Below are 13,610 nucleotides of genomic sequence, written 5' to 3' on the forward strand. Positions count from 1 at the left end.
CGTGGTGTCTCTATCTACTCACCTTGGGTGATTCCTTGGGGTCCCATCAATTCTACATCCTCTCAACATTGTCCTGACTCGAGTCACGGTTCTTATACCACTTTCTTAGTATATGATTTGGTCCCCCCCTGGGGCCCACTGTGTATTAGTGCTATTTACTGTGATTTCTTTGCTAAGGCATTCTGTGCTTTGTGCCTATCCCTCTGTAGGAGATACTGTAACATACTAGATGGTGTTATATAATAAATACATATTTTATACATACTTTGTGTGGTTTCTTTTCATTTAATCTATACTATAAGATTGCATTTTCAAGCTGCTTTACACTCTTTCTGGACTAAGCCTGAAGGCTGCTCTCAACAGCCACCACTAGGAAAGCTTTCTGAGGTTGTCTGAGACCACTTAAATCACCACAAGGGTTGTCTGGACTGGTGCAAGGTGCCCACTTACATTAATGGACATCATATTCCAGGCCAGCTTCTCACAATCCTCTATTTAAAGGTGGCAGAGTTCACTTTTTCCCCACTTAATTCTCAGACCGTTATTTCTTGAAAAGGCTATATCTTTATTTTCCCCCCGGAGGTTTTAATAACATGACAATTTAGGGTAATAGTGAGTGGACTGCGGTCACTATTGCACTTCAGGGTAATTTTTAAATCTGAGAGAAAGAATGAGTATTCTCCAGAAAATAAAATAAAGTCAATCTTGCTACTACTACGATTTCCCACAAAAGTTGGGACATTGTTTTCTGGCCTATCAGCTGTATCAGCTGCAAATATTGAATTATATTTCAAAATGCAAGCATTCAGTGCTTCTCCAAAGACTGTATGTCTAAAGTGTAACCGATCTTCTTCCTTTCCCAGGAACTTACCCACCTTTTCCCCACTAAGATGGCAAAGTGAGTTATTAAAATCCCCAGTCCACATTTTTATAACTTTGGGGGTAGGATGGCAAAGTGAGGTATTGAAATCCACAGTCAACATTATTAGAACTTTGCGGGTAAGCAGTGCGATATAATCCTCTAGGAGACGATCTAACTTGTCAACCACTTTACATATACTACAGTTAAAGATATTGCAATAAAATGTTATGATGAAGATATGCGTTTCCAGGGGAAATGTTAATAGACTAGCTAGAAAGAAGGGGGAGGATCCCACAGAAATAATTTTAATAACTGCGAGTTGGATGAATGCCAAAGTGGCACGGCCACCCTTGGATCTCCCCAGGGGGATGCAAGGGTTGGCACTGCTGATCTATACCCATCAATATGAAGTGGCGCAGTTGCCGAGATCTCTTGACAACTGGTATCATAGGGGTTCACAAAACCTTTCCAGTCAGGATTTCCTATCTTAGAACTAGTGCCAGCAATGTTCCATGAGAGCAAACAGAAGCATTCATTCATTTAGATAACTTTATTTCGGTCGAAGACCATAAAAGCACAAATAAGATTACATGCAAGATTACACATTTCATTAAAACAATAAATAGAATCAAGTTAATACAATGATTGAGAATGAATTAAACTGGAGTTATCAAAACAGAGAAGTTAATAAAAAGGCGGGAATATTTACAGAAAGCTTTTCCTTCTTCGCCATGAGCCATATAAAAAGCGGGACACTGCAAAGACGATGGGGGGGGGGTGGGTATCATATGTTAGGACCCTGCATGCCTGCATGCAGTGTCTAAACCCAAGATTCCTACATAGGGGGATGAGACACTTTTTCCTTATTGATTGGTATGCAGGGCAAAAGAACAAAACATGGCATATATCTTCTTGGTTATAATTACAGGCTGGGCAGGCAACATTTTCTGATTTTGCCCATTTGTAAGTAAATGCCCTAAGCAGTAAGCTACCATGCCTTAACTGCAAGTAGAGCTTCCTTGCGAGGGGTGGATAAATTACATCTAGGAAGACCTCTGCTCGCGTTTCGGCTTTTATTAGAAGAAACTCTTTGGTAAGTTTCCCCAGAGAGCTTGAACCATGAAGGGTAAGTAATCTCTGTTGCCTTAGCTGGCTTGTGAGTTCAATTTTGGATGTCCTTTTACAGGACACCTCCGGGGATTCCCAAAGATCGGTCCTGCCGATCTTTGAACTAAGATCCTTGATATGGGATAACCATGCGATGTTCTTGTTTTTGATTAAGGCCCAGACCTCTATGAATTCCTCTCTGTAGGGTGCCAATTCTGGCACCGACCAGAGTCTTTTCCAATAGAGCATGGGCCGCAAAGTTGCTAAATCTTCAATAGGTTCTATTCCCAAGTCAAATCGTAAAGGGATATGTGGAGTACTTATTGGCAAGCCCACAAGACTTCTCATAAAGCCCTGCTCAACCATGGTCAGCTTGGAGATATTTTTGTGACCCCATAGTTCAACCCCGTACAGTGAAGCAGCTCTGGCTTGCAGACGGTATATCTCTACTACCGGGGCTGCAGGTTTGAAGACCGAGGCACGCTGGACCTTACTAATCCCACCCGCTATTTGGGACAACCTAAGCCTTGATTTCGAGATTTGAGGACCCCAAACAAGGTTCTCTGTCAGGGTGATCCCAAGATAGACAAAAGTCCCGACTCTCTCAAGAGGAGAGCCGTTTAAGGTGGGGTTTGGACGAGTTTGCTTTGGGGGATTAAAAATCATGAACTTGGTCTTGTCCAAGTTGATCTCTAGGCCTCGGGCAGTACAGAATGCGAGAAAACCATCCAAAATACGCTGAATGCCCGATAATGTTTTGGATAACAACAAAGTGTAATCCGCAAACATCAGAGCGGGCACTCTCCCAGTAGCCAACCTGGGGACATCGTTGTCAGCTACGTCAACCAGATGGTCGACGAGACCGTTAATGTAGAGACTGAACAAAGTTGGGGCCAGAACACACCCTTGGCGCACGCCCTTCCTAACAGGAAAGCGTGCGGACAAGTCGCCATGCCTCCCACACCTAACCTGGGCATAATTGCCGTTGTGGAGTCTGATTAAAATATTCAGTAGATAGGGAGAAAGACCCATATCTGCCAAGACTTTCCACAGCTTTCCTCTTGGGACAAGGTCGAAAGCGGCAAGTAGATCGACAAAGATGAGGTAGAGGCTGCCACCCTCCACTCTCACCGTTTTCCAGTATAAAACCTGTAGCCGGAAGATCTGATCTATGGTTGAGATCCCAGATCTAAACCCTGCCTGTAGTGTAGTCAATATCTTCTTTTCGTCCATCCATCCCAAGATTCTATCTAAGATAATTCTGCCCATTAATTTCTGGGAGGTGTCAATAAGGCTGATTGGTCTGTAATTTGCCGGTTTTAGCGGACAGCCTTTCTTGAATATGGGGACTATCTCCGCACCCAACCAGGTGTCTGGCAGATCAGCCCCCTTGAGGATTGAATTAAATAGTACCACCAAGTACGGGGCCCAGATTTTTGGTTGGGAGCGAAATAAGTCCGGGGGCATCTTGTCCAAACCGGGAGCTTTATTGGGTAGAAGCCTTACTATTGTAGACTCTACTTCTTTAAAGGTAATGGCCTCGAACAATTCTAGGAAGGGAATACCCATACCCACCAGGGAATCCTTGTTCCGTACGCCGCCCGGGGATGCAAACAATTGGCGCTCCTTTTGGGGCTCAGGGGCGGCGGACGGGGAACAGATCTTAGTAACACCAAGGACAGGGTCACTCCCTCTCGTGGGTTTGCACTCCAACAGTGAATCTGAATTTGGAGGGTCGCCCAAGTCCCCATACAATTCCCCAAAATGCGTTTGCCATAATTGTGGGGCTATGTTTGTAGTTGGGGTCAAGGCTCCCCTACTTTCACCAGAGTTCACAATAGCCCAAAACGCCTTGGGGTCTCTTAGAGAAAGGGTTAGCCTAAGTTCCTCCCATCTTTGCTCCTCCCAGTCCTTCTTTCCCCTGGAAATGGCCTTCTTATATTCTAGGCGGAGTTTCTTAAGGTTAACCCTATCTTCATCTTTTAGTGCTGAAAGCAATTCCCTTTTTGCTTTTCTGCAAAAGTCATCGTACCAGGGATGTGTCCTAGCCTGCTGCTGTTTTTTCCCCACAGGATTGAGCAAATCCACCAACTTATCGACTAAGTGGGTGTGAATCTCAGTGGAATAACTTGGGTTTCCTACACTTACATCCCCCATTGCAGAAAGGAATGGTAGAACTGTCTGATATATTATCGCCAGTTTAGCGGGGGAATTCTGAAAGTAGGGCCATTTAACCCTCCTCCTATTGTTAGAAAGCGACACAGGAAGGGATGAGCTGTTTGGATTGGGGGAAGGGTTTGTTAGGCCAAAGCTTCCCGGTTTGAGGGTTAAAACAAGGGCATTATGATCACTGTCTTGTCTAGGATAGATTTTAAACTCCTGTAGCATATCCCAGTGTCTTGTTTCCATTAGCATATAATCGATATTGGAGTTTTGGCCTGGTCTGTTAAACGTTGGGAGCCCCGGGCGATCGGGTTTCAGTCTCCCATTGCAGGCCCTTAGGGACAATGCAAGGTATAGAGATTTAATTTGGAGGACCAACGGGGTCTAAGCCCTAACAGGAGAAATTTGTGGTTCCCAGACATGCCAAAACTGGTCCTCATCGTCCAGATCTCCCGTGTCGGGGGACTCAAGGGGCTCGAATTGGCAGTTGAAATCGCCTCCTACTATTAGGGGAGCTGGGGGGTCAAGGGACAATATGAAGTGCTTTAATGCGTCAATGATGCCAGATTCTTGACCATTCTTTACTGGTCTGGAATAAACATTTATTAGGGCAACCGTTGAGTTATCCTTTAGTGTTAGGAGTACACATTGGACGTCGAGGGAGTTTGTTGGAATCTGAACTGCCTGAACGCCCAAATGCGCCCCCACCCATATTGAGAGACCACCCGAGGGCCTCCCTCTTCCACTTGAGGTTGCCAGAATATCAAAAGTGGCATAGCCAATCCTCATATTCTCCTCCGTAGCCCAAGTTTCTTGCATTAGACAGATATCATGGCTGCCTATGAAATTGCTCCACTCGGGGTTGGATAACTTACTTTTTATCCCAGCCACATTCCATGACAAAATTTTTATTTCCCCGTCTATTGCTCTGTTCCTATCCGATAGGTCACCATCGTTTAAATTAGGGCGGATTTCTCGAGTTTGGGTGTTGGTTTCCAGTGTGGTATCCCCAGGGTTCACTCCCAGCAGTAAATCCTCGAGGGGAGAAACCCCATCATTGTCCGTAATTTGTCTTACTTCCAAATCTTCCGCATCTATGTTCGTGGGGCGGGGCGTTGATACATAATCTAAAGTACTACTCTCACAACTGCCCCTATCTACAACTATTTGGGTACCCATGGTTTTATCTAACTGAGGAGCAGGGCTCTGGATCACGACTGGTCAGTCAACCTCCTCCAACATACTAAATCTATTATTTTGGGGAAATAGTGACAGTAGGGGGATATTCTGGAATCGGTCCTCCCGAATTACCATTTCTCGGCATGATCTATCATAGGATTTGTTTTTCCCCCCCACCCACCTAGTGCCTCTATTCTGTCCTGATCTGTGCCGAGATACTGGATAGAAGTAAGACAAGTGCAGTGGGATGATTTGGGTGTTTGACCTGGGGGGTGTCCTACTGCAGATATAATCTACAGTATGCGGGTGCCTAAAGTTGACAATGACACAATTACCTGCAATAGATTTGGGTGTAGGGCCAATCCAGTCTATTCTCCTTGCACCCAGTATTTCTCCAAAGGTGTTAAGGGGGAGAGGGCTATTTGAATTAAACCAGTGCATACATTTATTTTTTAGTTCCAGGTAGTCCTCATTTTTCCCTTGGGATAGAGGGGGGACACCAGCGAGCACAACAACATACGGTAGGGACTCAGGCGGGAGATCTATACAAGGCAGCGCGGTGTTGAACCCCTCTCCATCAGTATTTCTGTTCACTTTCGCTTGATTGTCTAGACATTTTTCCACAACTTCAGTAACCTCCCTCTGTGTTTTCAAACTTTTGGTGACTATGTCCCTAGACAAAGGAAAAATAGTGTCAAAAACAGTCTTGACCAGTAGTTGAGGGGGTACAGGTAAGGTCTTGGATCTGGCGGGGGGATAGTCGTAGGTGGGAGCAGAGCTAGAACAGGGGTTTGCAGGGGAACTAGTCAATTGGGCTTTACCCTGACGGGCAAGGACGGGCCCGCCCTTGGCCCGGGCTTAGCCCGGGCGCTGCCCGCGCACGTCCCGCGCTGCGGGGCACTCAGGGAGCTTAAATGCAGCCCGTGCGCTGCAAAATGACGTCGGCAGTTGGCGCCCGGAGCAAAGAACGCCGGGAATTGTAGTCCGAAGGTCCGTTCCCCTCACGGCACTGGGCGAAACAGGAGACCGCTGTCCTTAGCTCCCGTGTCAAGCCGTTCCCCTCACGGCAGTCCTCCAGGTGAGTCCAGTACCAGCAGAGCTCAATGACCAAGAGTGCGTCCCGCGCTGCGGGGCACTCAGGGAGCTTAAATGCAGCCCGTGCGCTGCAAAATGACGTCGGCAGTTGGCGCCCGGAGCAAAGAACGCCGGGAATTGTAGTCCGAAGGTCCGTTCCCCTCACGGCACTGGGCGAAACAGGATCCAGTACCAGCAGAGCTCAAATGACCAAGAGTGCGTCCCGCGCTGCGGGGCACTCAGGGAGCTTAAATGCAGCCCGTGCGCTGCAAAATGACGTCGGCAGTTGGCGCCCGGAGCAAAGAACTCCGGGTATTGTAGTCCGAAGGTGCGTTCCACCTCACGGCACTGGGCGAAACAGGAGACCGCTGTCCTTAGCTCCCGTGTCAAGCTGTTCCCCTCACGGCAGTCCTCCAGGTGAGTCCAGTACCAGCAGAGCTCAAATGACCAAGAGTGCGTCCCGCGCTGCGGGGCACTCAGGGAGCTTAAATGCAGCCTGTGCACTGCAAAATAACGTCGGCAGATGGCGCCCAGAGCAAAGAACGCCGGAAATTGTAGTCCAAAGGTCCGTTCCCCTCACGGCACTGGGCGAAACAGGAGACCGCTGTCCTTAGCTCCCGTGTATAGCCGTTCCCCTCACGGCAGTCCTCCAGGTGAGTCCAGCACCAGCAGAGCTCAAATGACCAAGAGTGCGTCCCGCGCTGCGGGGCACTCAGGGAGCTTAAATGCAGCCCGTGCGCTGCAAAATGACGTCGGCAGTTGGCGCCCGGAGCACAGAACGCCGGGAATTGTAGTCCGAAGGTCCGTTCCCCTCACGGCACTGGGCGAAACAGGAGACCGCTGTCCTTAGCTCCCGTGTCTAGCCGTTCCCCTCACGGCAGTCCTCCAGGTGAGTCCAGTACCAGCAGAGCTCAAATGACCAAGAGTGCGTCCCGCGCTGCGGGGCACTCAGGGAGCTTAAATGCAGCCCGTGCGCTGCAAAATGACGTCGGCAGTTGGCGCCCGGAGCAAAGAACTCCGGGTATTGTAGTCCGAAGGTCCGTTTCCCTCACGGCACTGGGCGAAACAGGAGACCGCTGTCCTTAGCTCCCATGTCAAGCTGTTCCCCTCACGGCAGTCCTCCAGGTGAGTCCAGTACCAGCAGAGCTCAAATGACCAAGAGTGCGTCCCGCACTGCGGGGCACTCAGGGAGCTTAAATGCAGCCCGTGCGCTGCAAAATGACGTCGGCAGTTGGCGCCCGGAGCAAAGAACGCCGGGAATTGTAGTCCGAAGGTCCGTTCCCCTCACGGCACTGGGCGAAACAGGAGACCGCTGTCCTTAGCTCCCGTGTCAAGCCGTTCCCCTCACGGCAGTCCTCCAGGTGAGTCCAGTACCAGCAGAGCTCAATGACCAAGAGTGCTTCACAGGCACTTTAGCTACGAATGGGGTCTCTTGAGCCCCTGAAATTAGTGCCCCCTGTTTTGCGAGGGAAAGTCTTTGAGGGGACGCAAGGGGGCCCTGTCCCCGGGAGCCCAGCTATTCAATCCCGGCTGGCACAGTCCATCTATCATGGTTAGGTTGCTTATTGGGTCACAATGGGAGCTCACAGGAACATTATAATCTCACCGTTGTTGTAGTCGCAAGCACAAAATCAGGTTTATAACAAGCATTTGCAATGCAATAGGTCTCGCATTATAAAAGTGTGAGCAGTTGGCATTGCTAATAATAATGCATCACTAGCTATTGGCATTGTAAATGATAATGGCATTTATTTATGTGTTTGTTTTATAAAATAGATAAAAAAAGGCATTGTCATGAACAATGCCAATAGCTTAAACTTTTGCAAATGCGAGACCTATTGCATTGCAAATGCTTGTCTTTGTTTGCTGGAGTTATCCACAATCGTCGGCCCACGCACCCTTGTCATTGACATCATCAGATACGTCATCCTCAATGGAGATCACCCAAATACTGATTTTAATATAATTTCTCTTTGGGCTTTTAAACGTGTTTCTGTCTGCTGAGGAATGTAGATATTTATTTTTCCTACTATAATGTTATGAGTGCACATTGGTATTACTGTCTGCAGGCCTGTGGTGTTGGTGCCAACGTGAGAAACATTTAAACAGTGTCACAACGCGTTTGTAGATTGCCTCAATGTTGGCAATCTTTATTACAGCTGGGATTTTGGTGGTTTTTTTTAGGTCTGCACAAATGTGCTTTTTTTCCAACCTTTGCAAAAGTTTGTAGCAACGTTCAATGAGATACACCAACTCGAAGTGGGACACCAACACGTTCTACTTTTTTCACTCAATTAAAGATTTATAAAGTGCAACAAATCACCTGTGAGGGTCTCAAGGAGCTAGAATGGCCAGTTGCTTGGTGGTCATCTGCAATCTTCAAATTGACAAAATCTTCAGCAAAGTTCTGAAGTTGAACATCCACACCATAATAATCCACATTTGTAAAGCATGAACAATCACCCGTAAGGGTTTCTAGGCGCTGGGGGCCGTCGGGAAGATGAAGCAAGCTATTGCCCAGAGTCACATGGTGCTGGGCTAATCTGCCGCCGGGGATCGAACCGTGATCCCCAGATTCCGGAGTCAGTCGCCCTGGCCGCGGTGCCACACCTCTTCCCTTCCCATAAGAACGCCCTCACTACATAATTTGTCTATCGCACTCTGTGACAACTATTTAAAGGGGCCTCATTTCCATACTTCCACTGGGGGATCATCGAATGTCAGCATAAACTCTGGCCTTTCTCACACACATTTGGGAACTGGCTTTGGCATTAAGCCAAACCCTGCTTACAATTATACCGCTGCAACTACATTAGGTGCACTCTCCTTATCTTGTATTACAAGGAGTGATACTTGCATCCCACACTTCTGTGATGTAACTTTCACCACGTGCAACCACACTGGTCTCCAAGATTTGCTATATTTCCATGCTACGCGCCCACCCATGTTCACACAGTAACTATATGCTGTATATGACTAAGAGGTTGAAAGAGAAGTCATCGGAGATGCCATCAAAGATGTCATTTAACACGAAATGATTGATGTAATGTGAGGTAATAAGCAATGCATGGCAGGGCTGCAAGTTTTGGTTAGCTCAGTGAACTATAACTGCTGAATTTAAGTGTTTTTTGTTTTTAAATGTTAGTTTTATTTTGACATCTAATTATGACATCACTTTAACCTTTCTTTTTTATGTGAATCAATATATAGTGTGTATGTGTATATCTATAGGTAAATACACAATGGATGGAGGGTCTAAGGGAGTTTAAAGACCAACACGGGCCAATCCCCAAAAATCAGAACTAGAACAACACAAGGACCCGTGGGTCTAAAGAGATCTACCTAGCGATAAAACCTAGAAACCAGTTTGCATACCCCAGTAGAGGATCCTATCTACAAGAACCAAGTCCCATCACCCACCGAGGTGGCATGCTTCATCATCTGGGACCTCCCGTTAGCCACACCTGGTGTGGTTAAAGAGCTGCTACTCCTTTAATTACTTAAAAAAGGAGGAGCTCAGGGATGTTTTTTTTAACTATCCAACAGGGGGGGAAAACACTACCCAAATGGAGGAAAGCTGCCTATGGTGTGGTGAAATAAAGTGCAGTGTGTGAAAAATGTGCGTTAAAATTGATTATCACGGGACAACTGTTTTATTAAATATCCAGTGATATCAACAGTAAAAAGACGCAGAAATAATAGAGTAAAGCGTGTACACCAAACAATACGGAACACGTACTCTGAGTGTAGGTCTACATGCTTCAGCCAACTGGCGTCTCTGAGAGATGACCGTGGCTTTCTTCAGGACCAAAGTAATACACTACTGCAAAGTGATAAAGTGTGCAAAGGGATAAAGAGGGGGAACGATACAACCAACAGTGGTACCTGCTTGTCATTGATCTACGGCACCATCTGGGGGTATTAGGGTCACCCGTCAAGAGATCGGGGAACGTCCCACACTCCTGGTCACAACTCAGGGCGTGAGGCAACGCTCTGTCCGTCGCTACCCCGGGCCTCCTTCCTGGATGTGCCTGTGTATATCTATATACATGTAATTGCACATGAATTAGTTTTAAAATACACAGTAAAGTTACATAACAGGGATTCATTAACAGCGTCTCGCGCACATCTGCCTTTTAAAGAAAGCTCGGTTGGCTAGTGCACCTGTTGTAGAACTGTACGAGTCAGTTTAATCAGAGTTGCTGAGCAGACACATTACTTTAACCCGTCCACGTGTACGTAAATGGCTACATTTCTTGCATTCTGGTACTTGTAGTTTTTCCTGGTACCATATGTGTCGGAATGGAAAGGTCGGACTGGACGAGGTATTCACACCTGGCCTGGTACATAATCCCAAGTGGCCCCTTGGCCAGACCAGCCCAGTCATGGCTCTTTAGGCAACATTTGTGTACTGATATACTGGACCGATTCATACAATGTTAAATGGGAAACTACCAGCCCCAGAATGCAACATCCTGTTGACTAATAAGGCATGGCTGATGAAAGGAGTCGGGCATGACGTGGGGCTGCGGGACAGCTAAGCCAGTATTACAACTCGAGATCTTTGCACTAAGTTTGGTCACAAAAGCTTCCGTCAGAGCAGCTCGCGGGCACTCGAGGGTTACACCGCATGGTGAAAACAAGTTCTATTTGCTGCTCTGTGCCCGGGGTCCCTGCTGCTGCCCACTGGTCTGGCAGTGCCCCGAGTGCGCTCTGCATTATTTGCCTTGCTGGCATTGCGTCAGTCCGTGCCAAGCCCACAGCAGAGGCCGTCTCAAAGGTCAGGAAGTCCGCCGACCGCGCCCCGTCTGGAGTAGTGCCTGGAAGCGTTTAGTAATGAACAAGTGAGCTGTTCCCGCCTCGCAGCTTCTCCCGCGTCTCCTCCCACTGCTCAATAATAAATGCGAGAGTTACCGACTTCGGAACGGAGAAACTAAGGAGCATATTAACAAGCCAGGCGATAAAATTATCGCCGCTTTAGCGGCAGAAAACTGCCGCTAAAACGGCGATAATGGGCTTGATAATATGCCCTATGGAATTCCAATTGAAGGCTATGTTAAATGTGAATGACATCTAACATGGGCTTCAATTAGAATTCCATAGAGCATATTATCAAGCCTATTATCGCCGCTTTAGCGGCAGTTTTCTGCCGCTAAAGCGGCGATAATTTTATCGCCTGGCTTGTTAATATGCCCTCAAGTTTGAGCCTCTGCGTCCGTTCAACATCCTGTGATTCTGGGCAAATCACTTCAAATTCAGGTGCCTGCCATAAATGAATGTGTCTGCAAGTGGTGATCCGGAAAAGCACGGTGTAGATGGTTAAGTGCTGGTGCTGAGCACCGGAAACCACCGACTCAAATTAAGCACTGCTTAAAAAGAAAAGCGAGAATAGCTCTTGCAACTGACCTCTGTACAACCGGCCGGCGGCAGTTTACGTGTAGCATGTGGGCCCTAATGCGAACTCGAGTTGGGGCCACTCGTGTTTCATCCTTCAGAACTCCTTAAATGGATGCCATTGATTTGAGCAGCAGCGCCAACAAGGATGGAGCAATTTAGCCCGTGGTCATCGGCATTTCTTTGTGAGAGACCCCAGGGCTTGTAAGGGGTTGGATTGTTCCACTTTATTGAAAACCTAATTTTAGCCGTCAATGAGCCCTGGGTCGTGCTTGGCACTTTTAGCTAGTATCGAGTATTAATTAGTAAATGCGTGACTACAGGTCCCAGAATGCAAAGGGCTAACTGAATAAAAACGAAAGCTGGCTGATGGATCCATGGCCGCTATAAACAGTGCAGTAGGCCTATATTTTGGGGGACAATACACCACTGCAACACTACCTGCATTGTGTTTCAGAAGAACTGCAGTCTGTGCAGCCGCTGCACGATCTAAGCAGGCCTCAGAAGAGAGCCTTTCCAGGCTAGGCAGTGGCAGGAACAGAGTTAATCACCGCAAGTGTAGAGTGCATTTCTAGAAATAGTTCCAAAATATGTTGCGACAGACACGAGAAATGCAGCCAGTCTTCTTTTCGTGCATTGCTATTTTACTGTTCAATGTCTTCCTAAACAAGACAGGGTCTGAGAGAGGGAGGGGTCGGGTGAGTCTCAGACAAACGCCACAGTTCAGGAAAGAAGACGGATTGGCGGGTGGAGAGACGGGAGGACGAGAGAACAAAGAGAGATAGAGAAGGGGGCAGAGAGAGTAGAGGCACGAAGAACAAGAAGGGCTGGGCGAGAAGGGAGGGGGGAATGCCAGCAACAGAGGAGCCCGCGAAAGTGAAAGTGATCGTGATTACGATCGCTACGGAGGAAAGACACATGGCGCTGCGCGCGTGCACGTTCACGTGCACTGTAGCTTTAGGCCACGGCAGCACTTTGAGAAGCCCACATATAAAATGTCTCTTCGAGCCTTTGGCTCGCGAGACCTAAAAATGGCCTAGCTGATATGCTCGAATTCCCTCATGGTTTTTGGACGTTGACCTAAATTGTGTTAGCAGTTGCTAAAGTTATGACTTAATTACCCTAGCTCAGCCGTCAGATAGTTTGTGATGGATGACTAACATTCCCCGGGTTGCTGGAATTTGCCGTTTCCTCTTCCCCCATCATCAGACACCTCTTCCTTACCTTCTAGACAAGCCGTGGAGCCTCGCGGGAACTTACGATCAGTTTCAGCAGAAGCCGGCCTGTCAAGGGGGTCGCGTGACCCGGCCTCGTGCGCGTCCCACGCAGCGGGGAAAGTTCTTGCGCCTTCGTAGTGCGACGGCAGGAGTGCTTGCAGAGCCCGCTCAACTGGGCGATCAGCAGGCTGGGAGATGAAGTCACACCCCAGCCCAAAGTCTGCAGTGATTATCGCGTCCCTGTTGACAGACTTTGTCTTGATTAGTATTCAGTCATTCCTGCAACTGCTGGTGCTCCTGGCGTCCTCCGCTGTCCAATGTTCTCACAGCTGATACCATGTAGAGGCAGCGATACAAAATGTAAAGATTCTCTCTGATTCTCAAACCGTCGCAGGACAGTGGGCGCGGGCAGCGCTTCCCAAGCCCTCTGACATCTTCCGGTGCCCCCGTGGTAAATCATACGCTTGGCAAGGTCATCTGAGTGATGGATTCGAGATGGTAATAGACATGGACGTCATTGACTTGTCACCAGGGGTCGCAGCTGTGACCCCTGGATTGCCCCTTGCGACCCCTGGCACTGTCTTTGCGACCCTTGGCCTCAGAGGTGGGAAAAT

The 13,610-nt window shown here is 48.0% G+C and overlaps 1 protein-coding gene across 1 annotated transcript in view; it reads right to left on the bottom strand.

The window, feature by feature from the left end:
* Nucleotides 1-13,131, bottom strand: part of LOC146780125 (histidine N-acetyltransferase-like) — an 80,926-nt gene extending 67,795 nt beyond the window's left edge. The window contains exon 1 of the mRNA XM_085637849.1: nt 13,004-13,131. The gene's annotated coding sequence lies outside the window, so the exon portion shown is untranslated. The remainder of the gene's footprint in view (nt 1-13,003) is intronic.
* Between the last annotated feature and the right edge of the window lie 479 nt (nt 13,132-13,610).

This window comes from Triturus cristatus, chromosome 12, assembly GCF_964204655.1.
Source record: "Triturus cristatus chromosome 12, aTriCri1.1, whole genome shotgun sequence".
In the NCBI taxonomy this organism is placed as follows: domain Eukaryota; kingdom Metazoa; phylum Chordata; class Amphibia; order Caudata; family Salamandridae; genus Triturus; species Triturus cristatus.